The following is a 25,972-nucleotide window of genomic DNA, read 5'->3' on the forward strand; positions in this document are numbered from 1 at the left end:
AAACGGCAGGTCTTGTACCTACCAAAAGTGGCCCATGAAAGGTCAACTGGTGAACTGGTCAAGGGCTCCCAAGGCTCACTGATGCGAGTGGGGAGCAAAAGCTAGCAGAGGCAGTGTGATGTTCTGGGTAATGTTCTGCCAGGAAACCTTGGGTCCTGGCTTTTGTGTGGATGTTAATATACTTTGACACGTACCATCTACCCAACACTGTTGCAGACCACGTACACCTCTTCATGGCACCTCTTTCACTCACTCCTGTTCATTGCACAATCTACTTGTTTAATGTGATCCACTGCAAAAGCAAAAGGCCAATCATCTTATAATGAACCGTTACAATTACACAGTCTACAACTACAGCCATCCATCTTCTGTACCGCTTATCCTTACTGGGTTGCAGGGAACCTGGAGCCTATCCCAGGGGACATGGGGAGGCGGAGGACACCAGGACGGGGTATCTATAACATAGCAATTATGCTCAATTAAGGCTAGTTATAATTATGAGACAATCCAAGCCAGGTGCACGATTGCTTTCGCTGTTTCACTAAACCAAAAAGTAATGCTAGTCTCATGCTAGTACACACATCTGCAGTACTCCTACTTCCCAAAGCAGCAGCTCTCATAATGCTCTTGAACCAGAGTTTCAGGTAAACTTACAGATGCAAAGTCCAAATGCCTTACTGTCTGTCTAAACGCACTATGTAAGGGTATGACAAGGTGTCCTGTACACTTCACCTAGTTTTCTACATGTCCAATAGAGATTCAGCCTGGATTTGCATTGTAAATATTTATAATGGATGCCATGTAGAACCGTTTTTTTTTCTCATACAGTGTCTGAGAAGGGACATAAAACTGAGTATTATAGCCTATTCTAGAACATCTATAATTTAACCATTATCTTCTGCTCTGGTCAAAAGTACCTCATTTACATTTTTAAACTAAAATAGAAGCAAGGTATAAATAACTTTTATACCACAGCGCTGTTGGATTTTCGATTCTGATTGGCTGGCAGATGTTTTGAGGTGTGCAATTATTTTTCAGTAAATGCATGGCTAAAGTAGTTCCAGTCAGGACTTGTCCACATTACAGTTCCATATCACTCTGCCATGTTAACTGAAATAACGGAAAAGTTAGGATACTGTCCACCACAGCACACAGATTTAACAACAAACAAAACAGAAAACTACGATTTTCCAGAAATATGTCAAGAATAATTGACGACGAGCCATTAAATTAAGAAAAGTAATACGCACCCGAGGTGGTAATGTGGCCACGAGGCACTTAGAGAAAAAGAGAGCAAGGAAGGGGAAAAAAAAGAGCACGAGAGAGCATGTATTATCAGCGCTCTCTCTCTCTCTCTCTCTTTTTTTTTGTTGCAGTGTGGTAGGGGCATTATCCTGCTGAAAGAGGCCATACCGTTGTCATGAAGGGGTGTACTTGGTTTGCAGTAGTGTTTAGGTAGGTCACTTTCACATGAATGACAGGACCCAATCCAGTTCTAATGCTCATGTGCCCATTGTAGGAGCTTTCGGCGGTGGACAGGAGTCAGCATGGGCACTCTGACCGGTCTGCAGCTATAGCTAGCTATTTATATATATATATATATACACATATAATTACACATACACTTCATATAAAACCATAATGGACTTTTCCAAACACTATCTGTTGTTACCCAGATGAGGATGGGTTCCCTTCTGAGTCGGGTTCCTCTCAAGGTTTCTTTCTCTTAACATCTTAAGGAGTTTTTCCTTGCCACCGTCGCCACTCAGTGGCTTGCTCAGTTGGGATAAATTCACACCTTTAATATCTGTATACCATGTTGATATTTCTGTAAAGCTGCCTTGAGACAATGTATATTGTAAAAAGCGCTATACAAATAAAATTTAATTGAATTGAACTCTGACCAGTCTGCAGCTATACAGCTAGGGCTGGACGATATGGCCAAAATGTACATCACAATATATTTCTTAATTTCGGTCAATATGATATAATTCTGATAACGATATGAACAATATAAATCCACAGAAAAACTGCCAAGGACGCTAACAATGGATGTCTGTACCTTCAAACTTCTGTAAAATGAATTTGCCAAGTCTATGAAACCTCCTCCTATAAAACTATATAATAATTTAGAAATAAAAATGGCACAAAAAAATTAATGTTCACCTTTTATTTGGATTTAACCTTCATACAAACAAGAAATGTGAAATCACCGTCAAATAAACATAAAACTCCCACCATTGTCAATATTCATATCTTTAACTTTAAACTACAACATAGGCTGATTATTTTATTCTTATAGACTGAAATAAAAGTGCTTCAGCCAGGATAAAAAAAAAATATGAAAAATGCTCAGAGTTGCTGAAGAAAACAGAAAAAGTGTGAGCAATAACAAGAACACATGTTGCTGGGGCAGGGACATTGTTGGGGGTTGATGACACCCTATGACAGGCTCTAGAGGTTGCTGGCAAGAAATACAAGCTGGTCTACATTATCTGGCTTCAAAGATGCCTTTTTACATGTGACAATGTTGCCACCTGTACTAAAAACCCTCTCAGAGGGGGAGCTTGTGGCTTGAATACACAAGTAATGTTTTGCCAGTTGGCTTACTATGGGGAAGTTCTTATGAGAGACTTTCCACCAATCCAGAGGATTTGAGTCATTGTCAGCATCTGGAGACAGAAGGTAGTTGCGGAGCTCCCTCTCAACTGCCTGCTGTACACTCAAGCCTCCTGTGTTGGTACTGGTGGACCTGTTTGAAAAAAAGCTAGCCAGAGACAGCTTTGTTGTCTTGGCTGGTGTCACTGCTGCAGAAGCATCTCCCATGGCTTCTTCTCTGGACTCCTCTTCCCTTACCACAACAGCTGTCTCTCCCTTCAGCATCTCCGACACAGCTTTCTCTCTGATGTATTCTCTCTTCTCCTCTTGAGTGTACTGAAGCTTGAATCTTGGGTCAACGAGGCATGCCATGTCAAGTAGATCATCCATGGCTGGGTCATCATACTTTTCATTCAAGTATCCCATCATGGTGGTGCTAGTTGGCACCACTCTCTGGCATATATTGCAGTGCACTGAAACCTGAAGTTTTTCAGAGCTTAGATAGCCAAACCACTTCCATACCTCTTAATTAGTCTATCCTCTCTTATCAACTACTTCGTCTGCTTTCTCTTCACTTGTGGAAGATCACTCAGTCGCATTTGTATTGCGGTCAGTGGTACTCATTTTGTAGCTAAAACTTGCCGTGTTGGAGCTTAGCCTAACACTGCCGAGCACTGGCAGTGTTGTACGTCATCACGCACGTAGCCAATTGTGTTCTGCTCTTTCTGCTTGGTTTGAATACAACGAACTGACGCCTGTGCCATGAACATCAGTCAGTGACCAATGTTTTAATGTATGTTGAAATATCGGAAATGTGTTTAAAAATCATATCACTGTTATTGAAAAAATTTATATCGCGATATATATTGATATTGAATTATTGTCCAGGCCTATGTAAAACTGTCATTTTGGCAATAATGTCATTATACTCCGAGAGATGCGTCACATGCATCACCACAGCAGAACGGGTGAGTCGGTCACACTTGCTAAGTAGGGCAGATTTGAAACTGACATCATCCTGAGTAATATCAGATTTCCATGGTGATCTCAGCTATTTTATCCCAATCAACTGACATCATTCCTAAAACTTCAAGCAATGCCTGTTTCCTTTCCAATTTATTTGCAGTTCTGACCTTCACTTTCTCATTTAAGGCTCCGGACAGAGTATCGGGCAGACACAGAGTCAGCACCACGCATGCGTCACCATCTGTAAACTTCTACACGTCTGAATATTGATCCAGGTTTTTCAAAAAATCTAAATGATTCTGTTTGGTGGGGTCAAATTTTCCAATATTCTTAATCACAGCTTCTAGTTCGTTTGGATTAAACCCTCTGACCATGGTAGAAGTCAATGGCCCCTCCCCTTCTTCACTATCACGCATGGTAGTAGTGGAGTGAACTGGTGCCATGGGAAATCTAGCTGTGCAGTCAAAGTGTTGACTACTGCTAACTCATTGAGAACCTCTCTCCCAACCCTCATCACCAACTTCCTGAAAACCTGAAACTCGGTTACAAAGCATGGCACCCACAGATCTCTCACTGGTGTTTTTCTCAACCGTACTATTGTTTATCATAAACAAGCATGTTTATGACAAGCAGCCTGTGCTTCATCCAACTCACGGGACAGTGTTTCCACGAATGATCTAAGCATGTTATTGTTAGTTTTAAGATGTGCGATCTCATTCTGCATCTGCAAACTCTTTCCAGATTGTTTCACTAGCCTGGTACATTTTAGTAGAAATCACCCCGTCACTGAGTCTAGAACGAAGCCGCACATTTTCAGACTCCACTTCATCTAGCCTTCAATTAGTCACTTTATACGAGGCAAAAACCGCTTGAAGCGCATTTGCAACTTTCCTTTTTTTATTTCTAGGCATTTTGGGATAATTTTCAAACCGGGAGATAGCCCACTCATACGGCTTATCAGCAACATTCTCTATCCCGTCATACATTCCCTGTGAGCCAGCTCTTCCATTCTCAAACCTTATTGAATTATGTACTGTAATTCAAGAGCTATTCACCTGTTTCAATGACTACACGTTATCTAGCTACTTTAAAATATCATTTAGTCTATTTATTCACAGCTCTATTAGCCTACTTCTGTTGTAAACGAACAAAACAGTCAGACCACGTGGAACTTCTGAACTTCAATGTTTCACTGCGTCAGACAACCACAGTGCATCGGGCCTTTCAAGTTCAAATACACGACCAGTTTTAAAATCTAATACTGCCACAGTACTTCGGGCTTAAAACAATATTTATCGAGCTTAAAAAACTGCCACAGTACGTCAGGAAAAACCACACTGCTTCGGGTTCTTGTGTTTAAACTTCTCAGAGCTGCAGTGCATCAGGCTCGCTACACTACACCGAGTTTCACTTCCAGTTTCACCGAGTTTAAGTTTAGAAACTTATAAACTTAAGCACTTTGTTTCAGTTCCTTTAGAAACAACAATTCCACTACAGCTCTGTGAGCACACTGTGTCAGGCTGATTCAGTTCCGTTAGAATCTTAAACAGAATTGTACAGAATCGGCTTAAGAACTCCTCCTGCTAAAGCTGAATAAACTAAATTCTCTTCTGCTCTTAACATTTTCTTTTCTAGATTTTTTTAAACGAGGGGGTTCCCTGACAAAAACAAAGCACAAAAGAAGGAAAACCCAGTCTTTCTTACTTTTCCCTGGTTTTTTTGTGCTTTTTTCAGGAATCCCTCGCTGGGTGGCTCACCAATGTAAGAAAAAATGAAGAGGATGTCGAAGATCTCAAAGAAGAATAACTTTATTACAGCGTGGCAGTGACAAAGCACATGAAGCACTTCAGGTTCGTCGGAGTCAAAGTTAACCCCGATCAATATCAGCAGAGACGTTTTATGCTGTGTTTCAAACCAGGTTTTCTGTATGTAATGTAAATGAAGTTTCATTCTAAATGTAAATTAAGGATAGCATTTGATTCGATCACTTTCCGTTCTCACAGTACGGATGTTACAGGTGTGACCCCAAAGGGTGAGGGGATAGGATTATCGAGACAGATGTCTTTCTGAATGCTAATTACAGTCACGTAGCCCTTTGTTCGGGGATGGTTCCTGATGTCCCATTGCCACTCCCATGCTATAACTGTGTGAATGTCACTTTAGGTGATATTATACACATTTATCTGAGACTCATAAAATGCCCCACTGATAGTTCTGCCTTTTGGGGAACAAGCTTATTTTAACACAGTTCAGGGTGGAATCTGCTGAGAGGCAGTCTGTTATTTCTAACAGGTACATCATTGTGATGAATATGGTCCGGTTCGGTTCAGTCTTCACAACACAATTGTGACTACGTTTACATGGACAGCAGTAATCTAATTATTGACCTTACTCTAAGTAAGATAATAATGTGATTAATGTTTACATGCGTCGCTTTTAGAATACTCCTGTCATGTACCTGTTTTACATGTTTTAGAACATAATTAGATTAACAGCCCGCGTCATTACGTCACCGCGCCACACCGTCCGACGTCCCTCCAGAATTTCACGTATCAACATACAGTTCGTCTTCGTTATGGAACCGTATATAGTTTTGGGTGTTTTTATTTTTTATTTTTTTTACGAACGCTTTAAGTGCAGCTAATTATTTGTCATGCTGTACGTGCTATTAGACAACTGCTTGAAGCGGTGGGTGTGTCCCAAATCGCGTAGTTACCATCTATATAGTAGCCGAGATACATGTATTTTCCCCCACTACAGGCCTGTAGTAGGAAAGTATGCGATTTGTGACAGAGCCGAACTCTCTTGTTTGCCGTAAAACGTAAAACTGCCGTGTGTGATCGTGTCCTGTCGCAAAACGCGGTGAAAACTCCCACACGACGTTCATAGTGTGATTAAGGTGTTTACATGTCACTACTACACGTCCATAATGCGACTAAAACAGGAGTATTCCACCTGTCTTAATTAGATTATTGCTTACTTCGATTATGACCTTAATTAGATTAAGGTAAGTAAAAATTGCTGTTTACATGGTAGTTTCTTAATTAGAATATGGTCTTAATCAGATTAAGAGTGGATTATTGTTGTCCATGTAAACGCAGCATGTGTTAGCTGGGAATTCAGACACATACACAAGCTCGCATGAGCGTCATGGATTAAGCACCAGCGGCAGTCATAATGTAAAATTAACACTGGACTAGTGTTGAAGTTTAGAAAATGTGATAATAGTTTAGTTTATCGTGTTAAGTGTCCAATTTAAAACTAAAAGTGAAGTCAAAATCTCAGGCCACCTCACAAGTCTCTCCTTCATGCGCAAATTAACAAAACAGGGCATTTAATTAGCTACGAAATTAAGATTGAAAGACATAAAAATACAATTGATGTATGACAAATAGTATCAAATGATCATAAAATTCAGACGTCGATTCATTTAGACTACTTTCAGTAAAATGTTTGATACATTTAGTAAATTTCACAAATTATATCCAAATGGCATCTCAAAGATAAAATGAAAATTATCTGGATACCAGGGTGCTGTGTATTCACAACGTTCTCAATGGGACTAGTGAGTGACGTTTTTGAGGGCGTGGTCACGACGTTAACTTTTAACGTTATTAATTGTGGAAAGACCATGGTATAAGCGGGGTACTCCATGGCTAGGTGTGCACTAAACGATTTGAACGAGTTGATTAGCCTAGATTAGGAGGTTCTTTTCCTCCACAACATGTATTAAAATCGTTTAATGCATATCTAGCCATGGATTACACCTTACATATCATCTGAGAGAGAGAGACAGCTAATTCTGTATGTAAACAGATCACCATCACGACCTCTCAAAGTTGGAGAAGTCTTTCCATTGACTCCCCTCCAATCTAATAATGGGACCACAGCATGCTGCAAACTGTGTGGGTTTTCTGACAGAACATATTAAATTAGCATTAGCTCCATGTTCCAGAAACTTCTAACCAAACATTCAGGAAAAAAGGAGAATCAGAACAAAAAGTAAAATAAGAAGTAGTAAAAGAGGAAAGGGAACGAATAAACGAGGAGTCTGTGTCTTAGTTGTAGAGTAATAAAACTTTTTATTTATTTACACGTGTAGATCTGTGAGAATGTCACGATGATGCCAAACGCTCCAAGTCTCCCGACTGCTGTTATCTCAAAGAAAAACTGAGATCAAGGTTCTTCAGCCAAGCTTTTTTCCCCCCTCTACTTTTTTTAATGCTACAGCACCTGTGAAGACCCGGCTACCACCGGGCCGGTTCTGAGCGCCACACTCCGAAACACCCAGAGAAAGCAACCCAGCGCTTAACCTAGTTAATGACACTTCATTAGCATGGATGAGTCTGGATGCTAATGGAGGCTTTCTGCCCCAGGATTAGCACGTTAGCTATCCTGAGGTAGCTATTCAAAATCAAAAAAATATAAAATTAAAAACAAAACCATCAGGATCTATTGCATAAATGAATACACAATTTGGGCACTTTGTCACGTCCTCCTGCCTCTTATATGCATAATTAACATTAGCTAAATTAGCTAGCTGGTAAACTAGCTGCTAGTGCAACATTATGTTCTTTTTACAATGTTTAGATATGATTTGACAGTTTATTTGAATAAATTTAAAAGATCTAGAAGGTTTGTGTCATAATTAACACCCAGATGGACACTTCACAGTTGGTTTTGTGACTAAGTCATTCCCTCCAAATGCTATTGAGCTTTATATTGTGGTATATTTTGTGTATGAGCCCATTAGGTAGTGAAATTCATATAAAATTTACATATGATTTAATAGTTTAATTTAATAAATATCAAAAATCTAAAAGGTGTGCATCATACCTAACACCTAGATGAAAACTTGTAGTTGGTCTTATGACTGTAAGTCATTCCCTTCAAATGCTATTGAGGTTAGAAACATGTATACCAATGTGGTATGTAACTATAGAGACAGTTCCTTAATTTCCTCACATCTGCGAATATCCAAAGTCCAACTTCAAGCCAACTTTGTGCCAGTTCCGTGTTGCAGTGCTGAGGATTTTCCGAATGTAAAACGCGAGGGGAGAAAAATATGAAACTTTAGTCAAAATTAAGTTTATAATTCCACAAAACAACGACTGCTGACTAAAGGTGAGTGATCTCTGTAATAAACACTTGTAGACAGGAAGTATATGTTTATAGTCTGTGTGTGTTTAGGGAACAAGAAGTGGCTCTCAGGTCACACTGCTGAAATAGTTTTTAGGTTTTATTTTGGTAAGGAGAATAGGAATATTAAATCCCCAAAACAATAAAAGACATTAATCGATAATCAATAAAATATGAATGAATTTACAAAACGTAACATTTACAAATGTGGAATTTGTTTTTAGGGGAAGTAAAGTGGTGAATTTATACTGTATGCTAAAGTCCACTCAGTACAACAACAACAACAACAACAACAAATAAAACACTTGTGTATCCTTTACCTATGAGCCTCATAAATTCCAAGCCCTGGTCCTGAAAAACCTCCTGCCTTCAGTGTTTTCCTGCTTTATCACACCTTATTCAACTAATCAGCTAATAAACATCTTCACTTAGAGCAGGTAAACACTAAACTGTGCAGGACATTACAACTGGTTATTTTCTAAATGTATTTTATGGCTTTTGCTATGTGGTGATGCTTTTTACTGCTAAAAGGGGTTAAAGGTTATTGTATATAGTTATTAACTGGCATTATATAAACATTAATGAAACAAGAAACAGATCGTGTCTTTTATTCAGGGACTGTTGAATAAGTTAATAATTAGTAACACCTGTATACCTGCTCATTAAGTAAATTATCCAATCAGCCAATCATTACGTAGTACTTTGTTGAATTAACGTTGGAAGTGATTATGGCTTTAAGCCTACAACCCCATACTCACATGACATATGTCACCTACATACCATATATAAGAGCTGAAATTTAATGTTACATACATTACGTGTTTAACTTTTGAGCGAGATGCTTAATTCTAGTTATGTCAGTTATCATGTTTGTGTGGTGCTGTTATATCCAGCTTTAGCCTTGTGTTAATGTCAGCCCTCCATGATGAAGACAGCGTAGAGTTGTGATGAACACAAGGCTGCAGTTGGATATAACAGCACCACTCAAACATGAAAAACTCACATCACAATAAAGATAAAAGTGCTCTTAATAGTGCAGCCTCTGGGCCACATTTATCAATATTTTAGTAACATTATGTGGAAATGTTTAGATACGCCAAACTGAACTAAGATATTCTGCTGGATTTGTGAAAGTTTCAGAAATGTTGTTTTTCTTCATACTTGAACACCATAAAACGCTAAGTTCACACAGCGGAAATGATGAGTAAATGGCAAAAAGGATTTCTGAGAGATATAAATGAAAGTTATTATGACTCACGTCTATTACAACCTCTTGCAAAGGCCAAGCTCTGGAGCTAAAATACTTAAAAGGCAGATTAGATGTGTATACAGTGTATAAAGTGAGGTGAAAAGAAAATGGTTTGACATGAAATCTGAAAAAAATATATCTACTGTACCCAGGTGATCATGGACACCAAGCATGCTAGAAAACCTTTACGACCACTGCAATGTTTGAAAAGCAGGAAGTGAACAGTCTGTAGCACATTAAGGAGTACAGATTGCACCTAGAGACATACCAAAACACTCATCATCTTAGTTTTGGCTCTAATGATGTTGTGGCTAAAATGATTTCAGGTTTTTATTTCAACCCAGCAGGAATAATTCTGCAATAAAACCCGTAGCCACACTGGCCCTTTCCTCGCTTGAACTAGGTCAAAGTTCCTATTATCATGGAGACTCTGTGAAGTTCAAACATTACTTTATACCTATAATTTACTTGCAATATTTACTCATTACAATAATAAAATAACAAGCTAGCAAGTTGTGCAATTTTGTTTAATTTAGGGAATTTTCTTAGTTTATTTATAGGTCTACATATCTAGTTGTCACAGCTTTCTTCAGTAAAATTGAGCTAGCTTATTAGCTGCTTAGCTGGAAGACACAACTCATTTTGTTGACCTGATTTTGGAAAATACTTTTGATATTCTTAGTTGGAGAAACTGAGAATTAACTGTCCAGACCAGCAGATGAAGCAGATAAAACAGAACACACACAAATATATACTTCAATAACTATAACTTTCTCTATTTTCTATAAAACTCACCAGACACCACTGGGATACAGGTTTGCTAATATCAGCAAATGATGAGTCCAGTATATACAATAAATAGATAAAATAAAGAGTGTTCTGATTTTTTTTCTCAGTAGTTTAGTTTAATAACTCAGACAATACTGTTATACTAATGCAGCTCCAAAGGCATTTTCCACTGTGAAGTAAGTTTTTACATTACTGTGAGTTAACACTGATTTGGTCTAAAAGAAGCTAACTTCATTGTAGTGTACCTTAAATAAATATTACATATTGTATTATAAAAAGTAACTAATACAATATTGCAATTAATAAATACTGTAAATATTATAAATGATGTATTACCAAGCATTAAATTTCTGTCTTCTAAAACATATAAAACATATATATGAATATGTTTATTTAGTTGTGTATATTTATGTATGTTTGAATGTGGACTGTGGCACATACCAGCAAAAGAAATCAGTCCTGATCATACACATCTGTCTGTCCATGACCAATAACCTTTCTTTACTAATAGTGAAAATGGATCACGCTAATCCTGAACAACCTGCTGGATCTCTGCAGTTCAAAAAGAGGTAAGCAGTTATTTTATTTAAGGCATGAATATTTATTGAAAATGTAAAGATTTTATGTACATCATAGAGCGGGGGAGGGGGAGAGTAAACTTAGATTCTGCCCAGGCATCAGTGAACATCTTGAGCCTTTAAAGGGCAATAAAGTAAAGCTATTATTTTTATTTTTTACGCATTATTATCTGTTCTATTGATCAACACCAATAACCTAGGCTCTGAAAGTAGAATAAAACAGTTCTAGGAAAATAATTTAAAGTTAAATAAGTTTAAAAAGTTAGAGTTTACACTAGAAACGCGTTTGCTCTATCATCCAGACATCACGAGTTCGAATCGCGATGATGTCATCCATGGCTGGAAGATTGGCCGTGTATGGGGCGTACTCTCTCTCCCCTATCAATCACAGTGACACTAGCCAATCATACATGCAGTAGCGCTTTCCTCCAAGTGTGTTACAGCGCCCCCTGATGTTGCATGAGCAGCAGTTCAAAACTATGCGGCCTTTTCACATGAACAGCCTTCACCCTAAAAGAAAAATCCCTAAAAAATGGCAGACCACTCTAGTACTAATCTTTTTAGTGATTGTCTACTGACTGACGTTAATGAGAATCTACAGGCAGATAAATTATTAATAGCAAAACGTATATGTTGTTGAATAGTGAAACCAAGGACAATATATCAGACTCTTCAGGACCCAGCAGTTCCTCCATGAACAGTGATGTGTTTATAGAACCTCCAGCAGATCCCTCATCTACACACAGGTAACATCTTCATTAATCTACTTAAAGCCACTTCATAAAACTACTAACTTTATTTGACTATAAAATAATATCTATTAGCAATAAAGTTTATATTATAAACACATAAAAGACCACCTCAGGCCTGTACGTGTTGTGTAATCTGTAGACCATCAAACATGAGAAAATACTAATTAGTGCGACAATAAAAACTTTGCAAAACTACTAGAGTATTGCAAAAACGCATAGAATAATTCTTTACTATTCAAAATAATGTGGTTCACATTTAGACTAGAAGGTTAAAGTTCATGGATGAACTTTGATGTCTTGACAGAGCTAAACATGCTAAAAGATTTAAACAATATATTTTGCTGTCATTAATTTTAAAATGTTTAACGGTTAAGCAGGTAAAGGTTAAAAGGCTAAAAGGTTATAATGGTTAAAGGTTAAAATCAAAAAAAGTATGTTTATATGTTAAAAGGTAAAACATAAAAAACTGAAGCATTAAATAATTAAAACATCTCTGAAGAGTAAAACATTAAAAGGTTGAAACTTGTAGTTAAATATGGGAGATATGTGCCACATGGTTGCCAGGTTGTTGCTAAGTAAGTGAGAAACAACTAAAGGAATTTAGTCAAGTTAGTAAAGTTTAATAAAATACTATTTCACACTGAATAAATGTTACTGTTGTTTTGTTAGTGTGTGTGTGTGTGTGGGTGTGTGTGAGTGAGCAGTACAACAGAAATAAAGAGATCAGACTCACCATTACCCAGCTGTGTGTCCATGAAGAGTGATAATTCTATGGGTTTACCACTAACATTTAAAGAGAAGAGAGAATCCACACCAGAACGGTAACAAACTTTTGCATGTAAATCGAAATAGCTAATATCTCATTGTTAACCATTTTAATTTAAAAAGCAAAATATCCATTATACTGATATATATTCTGTAGTATGAAAGTTTTCTTTTAGAATATTATAAAGATACACGTACTGTTTACTTTATTAGGAACACCTGTACACCTTCACATTCATTCAATTAGTCGATCACTTGACAGCAGCACAATGCATAAAATTATGCAGATACAAGTCAAGATATTTAGTTCATCTTTACATCAAACATCAGAATGGGGAACATATAAACTCAGTCACTTTGACCGTGGCATGACTGGTGGTGCCTTACGAGCTGGTTTGACTGCTGATATTCTGGGCTTTTCATGCACAATGGTCTCTAGAGTTTGCACAGAATGGTGCAAGTAAAAACAAAAAGAACATCCAGTGAGGGAACTTCTGTTGGTTAGGATCAGGTTCCACTCCTGTCAGTCAAGAACAGGAATCTGAGGCTATAATGGGCACAAACTCACTCAAACTGGACAGTTGAAGATTGGGGAAAATGTCACATGGTCTTTAATTGTACACTCCATCTGGCACTAACAACCATGCCATGGTCAGAGATCACATTTTTCCCCATTCTAATGTCCGATGTGCAAATTAACTGAAGCTCTTGACCTGTATCTGTGTAATTTTGTCATTTGTAATTTTGTCATTATCCATCAGGTTTAGTTACATTTGCATTCTCTGAAACATTGATCATTGTTTTAATAAATTAGAGGCTAAAGTTCAAACCATAATTTTAAGTAATGTGGATAATGGTGTAATAAAATGGACAAGTGCATGATATTTAAAACTTTTGTATTCACAGTGTTCTGCAGGGAGCAAGAGAGAAAACACAAGAGATCATAATCACAGATACAGGGTAAGATCAAACTCAGCATGACAATAGTATTTTAATCATTATGCTGGTATTATAAACATCTCTCCAGTCACTTTCTGCTGAGTATTTCTACAGATAAAGAGGCTAACAAGCACATATACATTTGACTCAAGAAAAATGACAGAGATTGTGCTTGATATCTCACCACATGTCTGTTACCATTTTACAGGTGTAAGTCTGTAAGCACTGAACCTCATCTTCAGGAGAGATGCAAAGTAAATCTGCTAAAGAAGTTTCAGTATGTAAATGAGGTGATATCAAACCAGGGAAACCCAACACTTCTCAGTGAGATCTACACAGAGCTCTACATCACAGAAGGAGACAGTGGAAAAGTCAATAATGAACATGAGGTGAGACAGATCGAGGCAGCATCCAGGAGAGCAACAACAGAGGAAACACCAATCAAATGCAATGACATCTTTAAGCCCTTATCTGAAGAAGACAAACCCATCAGGAGTGTTCTGACAAAGGGAGTCGCTGGCATTGGAAAAACAGTCTCTGTGCAGAAATTCATTCTAGACTGGGCTGAAGGGAAAACAAATCAGGATGTTCATCTCATATTTCCACTTCCTTTCAGAGAGCTCAATTTAATGAAGGATCGAAACCTGAGTCTGATGGAGCTTCTTCATTTCTTTTTAAAGGAGATAAAAGAAACAAACATTTCCAGCTTGGACAAAGTTCTGTTTATTTTTGATGGTTTGGATGAGTGTCGTTTCCCTCTGGATTTCCAGAACACAGTGAGGTTGTGTGATGTAACTGAATCAGCATCAGTGCATGTGCTGCTGATAAACCTGATCAAAGGGAATCTGCTTCCCTCTGCTCTCATCTGGATCACCTCCCGACCAGCAGCAGCTGATCAAATCCCCTCTGAGTGTGTCCATCGAGTCACAGAGGTACGAGGGTTCAATGACCCACAGAAGGAGGAATATTTCAGGAAGAGGATCAGTGATCAGAGCCTGAGCAACAGAATCATCACACACCTGAAATCATTAAGAAGCCTCTACATCATGTGCCACATCCCAGTCTTCTGCTGGATTTCAGCAACTGTTCTAGAGAGAATGTTGGGTGAAGCAGAGAGTGGAGAGATCCCCAAGACTCTGACTCAAATGTACACACACTTCCTCATCATTCAGACAAACGTCATAAAGAAAAAGTACACGAAGGGCAGAGAGAGACAGATACAGAAATGGTTCTGAAACTGGGTAAACTGGCTTTTCAGCAGCTGATGAAAGGCAACCTGATCTTCTATGAGGAAGACCTGATGGAGTGTGGCATTGATGTGACAGAAGCATCAGTGTATTCAGGGGTGTGTACACAGATCTTCAGAGAGGAGTTTGGGCTTCACCAGAGTAAAGTGTACTGCTTTGTTCATCTGAGCATTCAGGAACACCTCGCAGCTCTATATGTGCACCTGAAATTCATGAATGAAAATAGAAATGTTCTTCAGCAGAGTCTGTTGTCTAAAATGTTCCTGAATCTAAGAGAAATGACGATCTCAGATGTCCACAGGAGTGCTGTAGATCAGGCTTTACAGAGTGAAAATGGACATCTGGATCTTTTCCTTCGATTTCTTCTGGGTCACTCACTGAAGTCTGTTGTATCAAAATTTGCCTATTACCCAAAGACAATTAATAAACAGATACTCACATACATTAACCAGTTGAAGGACGAAAGTAAGACACCAGGCCCGTGAGTGAGGAGAGGCAAGGGTCCAAATTTATTGTTGCATGAGATCACACAGTTGAGACATCCCAAGGATGATCTAAAAAACCAGAGCTGATGCTCTTCTATTTATACAGTTTTCTTAGGATCAGGATGACCCAGACATCAATATATTTAGCGTTAGCTGTCCCGGAACACCATTACGTACCTCAATTGGCACTGTTGAGTGACCCTTATCACGCAGGTGCAGTTCCGGCTCCAAAATATATTTTGTCTTGTTTCACTCTTTAAAAATAACCTGACCTTGTCTGTGTCGTTTCCGGACTGGATTTCTGGATCGTCGAGAAAGGACACTTTCAAACACACCATCTCTACATTATGAGTAAATTTTATGTTTGTTCTACATTTCTTTCTTTTCTTTTTTTTTATAGTGCTTGCATGTACATTACAATATAATAGTTTTTCATGAAACAGAATATGAAACAGAATATGAAACACATTAATTTCTGTTTTCTGCATACACACCAGGCCTCCGTGTGTGTGTGTGTGTGTGTGTGTCTCTTAGTTGACCTTCTGCCTGCGTGCAGACGTACTCCGCCTACGCTCTGAGGCCTGCCGCACTAATCAAATACATGTATTGTTATCTCCCTGCGCCTTGCTTATCTGTGTGTTGTGTCTTAGGTGAACATCAGTCCATTACAGTCCACCAGCCCAGTGAATTCTCAATAAGATTACATATTACTCATACTAGGTCTCCCTCATGTTTATTTCATGTATATTTTATATACAACATTTCCCCCTCTGAGGCTATAAAGCCTCACAAACTACACGTATATATTGTTTTGAATCCTGACTCCTTTGATTACATGTTGATTATCTGTGTACCCCCTAAACAGTGTTAGTATGAGTGGCTAACATGAGTAAATACTTGATTGGATCTACATGTCCCTATCTTTCTCAACAGGACCTATCAGCCCTCAGTTTTGTAATTGTCGGGACCGTGCAGTGTGTTGCCTCTCCCCAATAATCAAATCTCGCACTCAGGGGTGAGCAAAAAAACCTCTAAGGGAAAAAAATTCCCACCCTGCCAGCACCATGTGCTCGACAGCACCATTATACTTCTCTTGTGCCTGATTACGTCACACTTTGTTGCACATCACATGTCATATCACAAACATTTAATAACAACCTAAATTGACAGTCTCTGTTGGCAGTATCTCTCTGTATGCTGATTGTCGTCGGCCCAGGCACTTTACGTACTGTAGAGGACCACCTTTGGGAAGAGGTTAGGCTAGCACTTACACCCAGGGCATGGCTGATCACATCATCTTCTCATCCTGGCATGCCATTGAATTGAGAGTTAAGCAGGTGACAGTTGGAATGGGAATGACTCGTGAGGGCAGACCCCCCGTTGAAAGCTCCGGGTCCTTCACATGTCCCCAGCCTCACAGATCCTCCTCGTCATCAGACTCCGACTCTACTGGGTTGCAAACCGGGGCATGTCCTCGTATTTAGCCATTCTCTCACTGCTCATGGTCTCCCATCTATGGGTGAACACCCCCCCCAAACCCCCCCGGTTGAGGCGGCAACGCCTCACCCATAACAATGTACCCAGCTCTGTTCCTGTGAATAGATAGCTGCATACAGAAGAAGTTTCTGTTGGCAGAAGCCCCGGACCTCTGCATCCATCCCTGGCCAGACAAAGCGGTCTTTTAGCTTTTCTAGGGTGTTTCGTGCCCCCATAACATAAATTCATTAAGGAATAAAGAATTGTTCTGTAATGGCCTGTCACACAGCCCTGCCTGCTCACTGTTCCACGGTGACAGGATTCACCAAATCAGGAAGTCTCTCCTTCATAGTAATGGTTATACTGTACAGCACTGTTATGTCACATGCCTTGGGTGGGTCTATTCTACTCATGTTGGGGACAGAAACACCCTTATCATAGTAGAATTCCATAAAGCCCCTAGAAAAGTTGTCCTCTGCACTGGAGAAAGCATACTTTTCTTGAGGTTTAACCTGAGCCCCAAGCTCTTCATGTGGGCGAGAACAACATCTGTGTTGAATCTCCAGTTCCCTGGATCGTGCTAAAATTAACCAGTTGTCCAGGTAGTTTAGTACACTGATGCCCTGGAGTCACAAGGGAGCCAGAATGGTATCTAAACACTTTGTGAAGGTGTGAGGGGCTACAGCTAACCTGATGGGAAGAATCCAATATTGGTACGCATTGCCACCAAACGTCAACCTCAGAAACTTCCTGTGACAGGGCGATATTTCTATATGGAAATATGTGTCTTTTTGATCTGTCGTCACAACCCAGTCCTCGAGCAGAATCTGTGGAATGATAAGTTTGAGCATCAGCATCTTGAACCTGTATGTCTGAAGAGTACAGTTCAGATGACGCAGATCTAAAATTGGCCACATACTCCCCTCTTTTTTGCGGACCAGGAAATAATAGCTGTAAAAACCTCCCTCCCTCAGGGAACGCGGTACATCTTCTATGGCTCCATTGTCCAAGAGGGATCCTACTTCCTGTGCTAACATTGGGCTCTGCTCTATGCTGACTACTGTGGTGAGCACACCTCTGAACCAGGGGGATTGAGCTCTGAGCTGGACCTGGTAACCCTTTTCTACGGTAGACAGAACCCATGGAGACACATTTGGCAGTAGTTTCCATGCTGCAAGATGGTCTTTTAGTGACGTTAACTTTTCTACATTCTATTGGAGGGAAAGCATCAGATTTTCATTGCCCTGTGACAGCTCGCTGACCAGAGACACTGAAAACTTTGTCAGTCTTAGCTAGGGGAGGCCTTAAAGTAGTACTGGGGGCTAACTGCCCTAACAACCTCATTTCCCATGATACGTCCTTCCGCAGCCCCTCAGGACCGCTCCTCTTTGTCTGCTTGGCCTTTATGATCATTCTCAGATCAGGACTGTTAGCAGACTGCGACTGTGACCGGCAAGTTCCCCTGGTTCTCTGTGAGGGGAGGTGGGCCGCCACACTTGCCTTCTGTGCCTCCCTTGCACTAACGCTGGCCCAGACTCCACTCATGGATGCCTGGGCGAACTCGCCATGATGGGACTGCTTGCCGCCATATGTTAAGCTCACTCAGCAGGTCTGCTTGGTAGATCTGCTACAGTGCCATTGTCTGCAATGACCCACAAGGAAGACCCACTGCCATAAAGGCCTTGCTAACCAATTCCGAGGTGGCCTTACATGGCTTGGATGGCAAAGCCGACCCCCCTAAATTACCTGCCATTGATGGAGAGAGGTAGATCGCAAGTGCCTCCTCCACCTTCAGCATAACTAAATAACAGTGCCGTTCATGTCCCACAATGGCCGAATAATCCAACATCACAGGGTTATAAATACGGCTTATGTATGGTTTTCCCTAGAAGTCTGATATTTCGTCAACAATTTTGTCTTCAGCAGCTTCACTCTATGGAAAATCAAAACCTTTTGAAGCTTGCAAACCAATGCCAAAATAAAAGATAAGGCTTCCAGAAGAAGTGTATTGAGTTAGGATGAAAGCGAGAATGTCATTAAAATGGCAGAAAATGACTACAGACTAAAAGCTCTGTCCTCATAAAACCTTTCTAAAAAGCAACTAAAGGTGCATGCACCACAAATCTAAGATATCATAGTCATGAATAATTAATTGTGGGGAAGGAGATTGGTTTGTTTTTAAGAAAGAAAGGGTAAAAAAAAATTCGAATTCGGTGTTCGATGGAGTAAGACGCGAAGTTGGAGGCTCCGGCTGATTTCGATTAAAATTGTAATTAATTAGCACTTTTTGGTCATATAATATATTTTGACTTATTCTACTTCATTTCCTTATTTGCACTTTTAACTTTGTGGCACATTAAGATGTCTGGAAAGAACACGAAAACCCGTGGTAGCAATGAGACCTAGTGTGCAATGTCCTTCCTCAGTGAAGCCAGCAACTCAAGCTTGAGTGCGGCGAAGTCAGGGTCACTGCTCGGGGACGCGGATTCAGGGGGAGAAGGGCCGCGAGCGAGTTTGAGACAATGTCTATTGTAAAAAGCGCTATACAAATAAAATTGAATTGAATTGAACTGAACTTCGCCGCACTCAAGCTTGAGTTGCTGGCTTCACTGAGGAAGGACATTGCCGATATTTTTAAAAAGGAGTTTCAGGCGATGTTCAGGGATGCGCTGTCTACTATCCAGCTTGACCTGCAGGTCATGGAAACACAGCAGGCTGGTGATAAAGTCGCTACCGATGCTAACATATCAACACTGAAAGGTACTGTTGGGGAAATGGGGCACGCTCTCTCCGGTTGCACCGATGACATAGTTCATATGAAGACTACTATCGAGTCTCTCACTGCGACTGTGACTCAATTAGAGAATAAATGTGAGGATTTGGACTCGAGGTCATGGCGCAATAACGTCAGGATAGCGGGAGTTCCAGAGGGCGCTGACACCTGTACAACCGCTGCCGTAGCGGCCTTGTTAAAAGAGGGGTTAGTCTGGAGAAGGAGCCAGTTCTGGACCGGTCCCACCGGACCCTTCAGCCGAAGCCCAAGCCTGGTGAACAACCACGAGCTATTGCGTGCAGATTCCACTATCACAGTGACTGTGTTGATATTTTACGCCCTGCGAGAGAGCTCCAGCAAATTAAAACGAGGGATTTCACCATCTCCGTTTTCCCTGACTACACAGCCAAGACAGCCCAGGCCCGGGCTGCATTTAACGAGGTTCGGCGTCAACTTCATGGTATTGAGGGAGCTCGCTATGGAATACTTCACCCAGCTCGGCTTCGCATTACATATAACGGTGTTCAGAAGGACTTTATTTCAGCGGAGGAAGCCGGAGACTATGTTAAACTCTTAATATCAGGGTGAACTGCATCACCTATATAGTGGAGTTTTTTTCACTTTTTTCTTTTTTTGCACTCGGCCTTCCAGCGCTACAGAATTCGGATTCTTATTGAAGATATTGTCGGTGCATTACTTCGTCTAGATTTTGTGGACTCGCTCCTCTTAAATTTACTTCTGTATTAATGTGCTTCTCTGTTTTGATGCTCTGACTGGGTTAGAGTTCATTTCATTTTATTAGTGTTGTTTCCTCATCTTTACGTGCTACACTGTGTTATATTGGTACTTGTAATTTTGTTTTCTTTGTTTTTTTTGTTTGCTTGTTTGTTTTTGTTTTTTTTGTTTTGTTTTGTTTTCTTCTTCTCAATGAAATATTTGGGAAAGGGAAGGGAGGAGAGAAGAGAAAAGGTAAATGAATCACATGAAAATGAATAAATAAATTTTTTTTTTTTTTTAAAAAGAAAGAAAGGGTAATGCCCCAGCTAGAGATGAACTCACTGTCACAGAACAGTATAAAAGCCCATGCATTTTTGCATGAATTTAGACTTTCTGCAGACTGTCTCACTTTATTGTTTTAAATAAAATTTTATTTCTTTTTACATACATAACCCCTGGCTATGGAAGGTTTTTTTTTTTTTTTTTTAAACTTGGGTTGGAGGGATTTTTCCATTACATGATTTGTCATTTACCTGATATTTAATTTAAAAATATATTCAAATGTATATAAACCCTATAAGAATCAGAAAACTCTAACTGATTTAGTCTCTCCTGAAAACTCTAGCACATGTAGACATTTTTTTTTTAAAAATTCACATAAAGAAATATTTTTTTATATTCATGCATATTACAAGCAAAGTAAACAATAATAATAAAAAAACATACATGAATTTTCAAGTATCTCTGATTTTTTTGACAGCACCAAGCATTTTTTGACAGCAATTTTTTTTTTTTTTTTGACGTTGACCGCATCAAGATAAGCAGAGATTCAAAGAAATACTACCTGTGTTTGGCATTTCTTTTTGATTTTTGTCAAATAGAATTCAAATTCTATTTGAATTGTGTCAGGGAGATTTTAAAATTTTTATAAAGCTAATATTTTTACCATCACTAGGATGATGGTAAAAAAAAAAAAAGTTACAGAAAAAGTTATATTTTCACAAATGGCACTTTTTTTTTTTTTTTTTTAATAAATTTTTACCTTATTTCCTAAATGAAATTTTGGTGGGGAAAAAAAGATTGTTTTATTAAATATCTTTTATTCAAGGCACCTGTTCAACTTTATTATTTTGAGGCGGGAGGGCAGGGCATCACAAGACTTACTTCTAGAAACTTCTAGACGTAGGGTTATTTAGGTGCAGAGCAGTTCAGATAACATTAACGTCAAAAAGCATATAACCTGACTGAAAATGTGGTTGACACAAAATACTGCTCCAGTAGGACAACTGTAAATACATTTGTAAAGATAAATCGAATTAAATGTTTGTATGCCTTTCTGAGAAACTGATGGTCAGTTGAACATGTTGAGACTTTTAGAATTATGTTAGCATAGTTTGCTAATTGTGAGATAAATGTACAATGACCAGCCTCTGCTAAACCGATATACTGTGACTGAAAGGAAATTCTCTATATCATGTACGCTCTTATATTATGAACTGCTATTAAGACACCTTAGATATGGGGAATACTGGGTTATAGTTTCTGTTTATGTGTCTCTGTACTATCCAATATCTATGATGAATGTATTCATTTAATTACCTCTTTAAATAAGCTGATCAACTGCCATCCTTTAGACACATGTAGACTTATTTTGTATTAGACCCTGTGTGCTGTGTGTTTTGTCTAAATCTGTCTAAGCACCTGCACAAGCAGAAACCCACCTACTACGCAATACTGTTATCAATGTGTATAAATACTTCTGTAAACCGGACGTCTCTGTGAGCATGCATGTGTCAGCGTGTGTTAATTTAGACTCCACAGATCTGAAACGCTTTGAGGAAAACCACACTTTCTTGCTCATAGCACAGAACTAAAAGTTAATAGAAGTAAAAGGCTGAAAAGGGCTGACGGAGGACTGAAAGACATAATCTGAGATTCCTGAGATACTTGGAAATCTAACAGTGACTTAAGTGGAAATCTTTAGTACTTTAATGTATATAGTATGGGTTGCAGGTGAAAGTTTAGATTAATTTGTTTTGTGAGAAAATATTATTATCACTAATACTTCTAGGATGCAATAAGTGTTTTTCCCCTCAGGATAGCTACATGCTACACTGACTCAACTTTCTTTTTCTCCACTAAAGTTATGAATTCTGGGTTAATTCATTAGCACTTGCTTGTACATGTCATAAAATAACAAAAGCACTGTGAACTATTGTTGTTATTTGCTATGACAACGCCATTACTATTATTATTATTATTATTATTCTCTTATATTATTGCTTTATTACTACTACTACTACTACTACTACTACTAATAATAATAATAATATTTTTCTGTTAAAGAGAGGTGTGTGAGGGAAGAAATGAATAGATAACTCATATCTGCTGTCACTCAGGTTACCTTAATAGAAACTTTATTAACTGCAGTAACTCAATACTTTGAGTACTGTTACAGTATGTGTGGGACCATGGTCTTGGAGAAATTATATGTCATTCCAGTGTATACAAGCTATATAGAGGAATGACCAAAAAAAAAAAACTCACTTGACTTTCTTTGGATACCTGTGGAAATGTCCAAGTATTTTTTTTTTTTTTTTTTACGTTAATGCACCTAGAAAACCTTTACTTTTATTCAGCTACAAGATTTTTTTGCGGTTTTATAGCTGCTAATTCTGAACTAAGAGTGTAGCTATTTAACTCTGGAAGCTATTGTAATGAACAGACGTAGCAAATGTTGGCTTGCAAGCTAGCCAGTCTCCCGGATATATCAGATAAACGTCATGAAATAACTGAACCCTTGTCTGCATCAGCTGGACACTACTGGGCTATCAAACAACTAGCTAATTTCAGTAACATTTAACATTGATCACACTGACTTATCTTCCTGTGTTGATATTGTTTCATTTTCTTGTTTTTCACTGGAGCATCAGAGCACAAAAGTTTCTCTGGATATGGTACACCTTCATAGGCCTTCTCTCCACAAAATGAAAAGTGTAAATGTACAGTATTTGGAAGCTTTTAACCAAAGCTGAAGAGCTTCTTCATGTTTAGGAGGAAGATGGAGATTCTAAATCATCTCAAGGCCAACCCCTAGCTGCACACACAATACCAGTTTTCCACAAATCCATAATTATTAACAATAACTATCAGATGTTAAATGACAGTGTCAAAAGATGCAATGAAGAAAAACTAGTAAGCTGAAACAACCGGAAATGGCTAACCAAAAGTCTTACACAAAAGCCTTCGGAGTCCATGAGAATGTTGAGAATAAGGTGGTTATTAGTTAAGTGAGCAGGTTCTTTTGATTCACCATCAGCGTGTTGTTACGGCCCAGTCTAGGTTGGGCCGCACAGAGTAACCAGCTCGGGATTCAATTGGATTGATCTTTAAATAAGGGAATAACAACACAACAAGGTTGTGTGAAAAAGCTTGTGGTATATTGTAACAGACAATATATACACATATAATTGTGCAAATTAACCAAACCAGGCATATCTTCAGGGTGGGCCAAGGCCAAAATAATAAACAAAAGGATTCTATTATTAGGTAGTTAGCTTACCTAAAAGGAAAAGAAAGAAAAAGACAAATATACTTCCCTTACTACCTAAGCAAAGAAACAGAGACCAAAGGAACCCTCTCCCAAAAGAAATGGCAGCCACACCCCTACTGCCGGTGAAGCAAGCGAACATATATATACAAAAGTGAAGAGAATATACATAAACAGATTTAGGGATAACCAAACTCAAAGTCAAAAACCAGGCAAGTCAAATACCAATACAGCAGTCAGAATACAGAATTTGATAGCCACAAGGGCAAGCAACACAAACCAAACAATCTCCTAACAACAAATCACACGTAACCACCTCCAACATCCCACACATTCTCACTCCGTCCTCACTTTAAATATGGCTACCAATCTGTGAGGTCATCCTGGGAGGCAGGAGCAAGGCAGGCTAGGGAAGCTGGAAAGTCTGGGAGGGAGTTCGGACCTGCACACAAAACGTCACAGCACACAAAAACTTCCCATCCCAAGATAGTGGGTTGTAACACCCCCCCACTTACCGTAATTTCCGGACTATAAGCCGCAACTTTTTTCCCATGCTTTGAACCTCACGGCTTAAACAACGACGCGGCTAATTTATGGATTTTTCCCGCTTTCACAAGCTTCATTCATGCCGCCAAAAAACAGTGCAAAAAAAAAAAAAAAAAAAAAACAGATTCTGTGACGTGCTCAGTTTTTTGGCGGCATGAAGCTTTAGACCAATGAAATTGCCGAACAGGTTAAGGTCAAACAACTTTTTAGTTTACTGTTTCAAGCGTGCTCAAACTTCCCATCATTCTGATTACGGTAGTCATTTTGTCACCCTCATCATGGCAAAGACACGGAGAAATGCATATGATGCAACTTTCAAGTTGAAGGCGATTGATCTGGCTGTTGGAAAAGGAAATAGAGCTGCTGCACGCGAGCTTGGTCTTAATGAGTCGTCTTGATAAGACGTTGGAAACAGCAGCTTGAGGAATTGACTCAGTGCAAAAAGACAACTAAAGCTTTCAGAGGGAAGAAAAGCAGATGGCCCGAACTAGAAAATGAGCTCGAAGACTGGGTCAACACACAGAGAGCAGACGGCCGAGGTGTTTCAACTGTGCAGATCCGACTGAAAGCCAAAACAATCGCCACCGCAATGAAGTTTGAGGATTTTAGAAGTGGACCATCGTGGTGTCTCAGATTTATGAGACGTAAAGGCCTGTCCATCAGGGTACGGACGAGTCTGTGTCAGCAGCTCCCTCCTGACTACGAGGGAAAAGTTTCAAACTTCCGCAAATTCACTGATGCAAAGATAGCGGAGCATTCCATTGGCCCGCACGACATCATAAATATGGATGAGGTTCCTCGGAAGTTTGACCTGCCTCTCACTCAGACTGTCAACAGGAAAGGCAAATCATCCGTCACGCTGAAAACAACTGGGCATGAAAAAACGCACTTCACCTGTGTTCTGACCTGCACGGCATCGGGAGAAAAGCTTCCACCGATGGTGATTTTTAAACGCATGACGATGCCAAAAGTAAAATTTCCGAGAGGAATTGTTGTGAAAGTCAACAAGAAAGGATGGATGACGGAAAGCCTAATGCATGAATGGCATACGGAGTGTTACGGCAAGCGACCGGGAGAATTCTTTCACAGAAACAAGGCATTGCTCGTTTTGGACAGCATGAGGGCCCACATAACAGATTCGGTGAAAGAAGCCATCAAGAGGACAAACTCAATTCCAGCTGTGATTCCTGGGGGCACAACAAAGTATTTGCAGCCACTCGACATCAGTGTGAATCGTGCATTTAAAGTGGTGCTCCGTGTTCAGTGGGAGGCTTGGATGACAAGTGGGGAGAAATCCTTCACTAAAACGGGCCGCATGCGAAGAGCAACTTATGGTCAAGTCTGCCAGTGGGTCCTGACAGCGTGGAACATTGTCAAAAAGTCCACTATCATCAACGGGTTTC

General features: G+C 39.4%; 2 pseudogenes; one reads left to right on the plus strand and one right to left on the minus strand.

Annotated features, from left to right (window-relative positions):
• The window catches only part of LOC128604889 (delta(3,5)-Delta(2,4)-dienoyl-CoA isomerase, mitochondrial-like), a 177,363-nt pseudogene that overhangs the window by 5,324 nt on the left and 146,067 nt on the right, over positions 1 to 25,972 (minus strand).
• On the plus strand, positions 8,587 to 15,761 carry LOC128604898 (NLR family CARD domain-containing protein 3-like; annotated as a pseudogene).

The sequence above is a fragment of the Ictalurus furcatus genome, unplaced genomic scaffold (genome assembly GCF_023375685.1).
Source record: "Ictalurus furcatus strain D&B unplaced genomic scaffold, Billie_1.0 scf5, whole genome shotgun sequence".
NCBI classification, from domain to species: domain Eukaryota; kingdom Metazoa; phylum Chordata; class Actinopteri; order Siluriformes; family Ictaluridae; genus Ictalurus; species Ictalurus furcatus.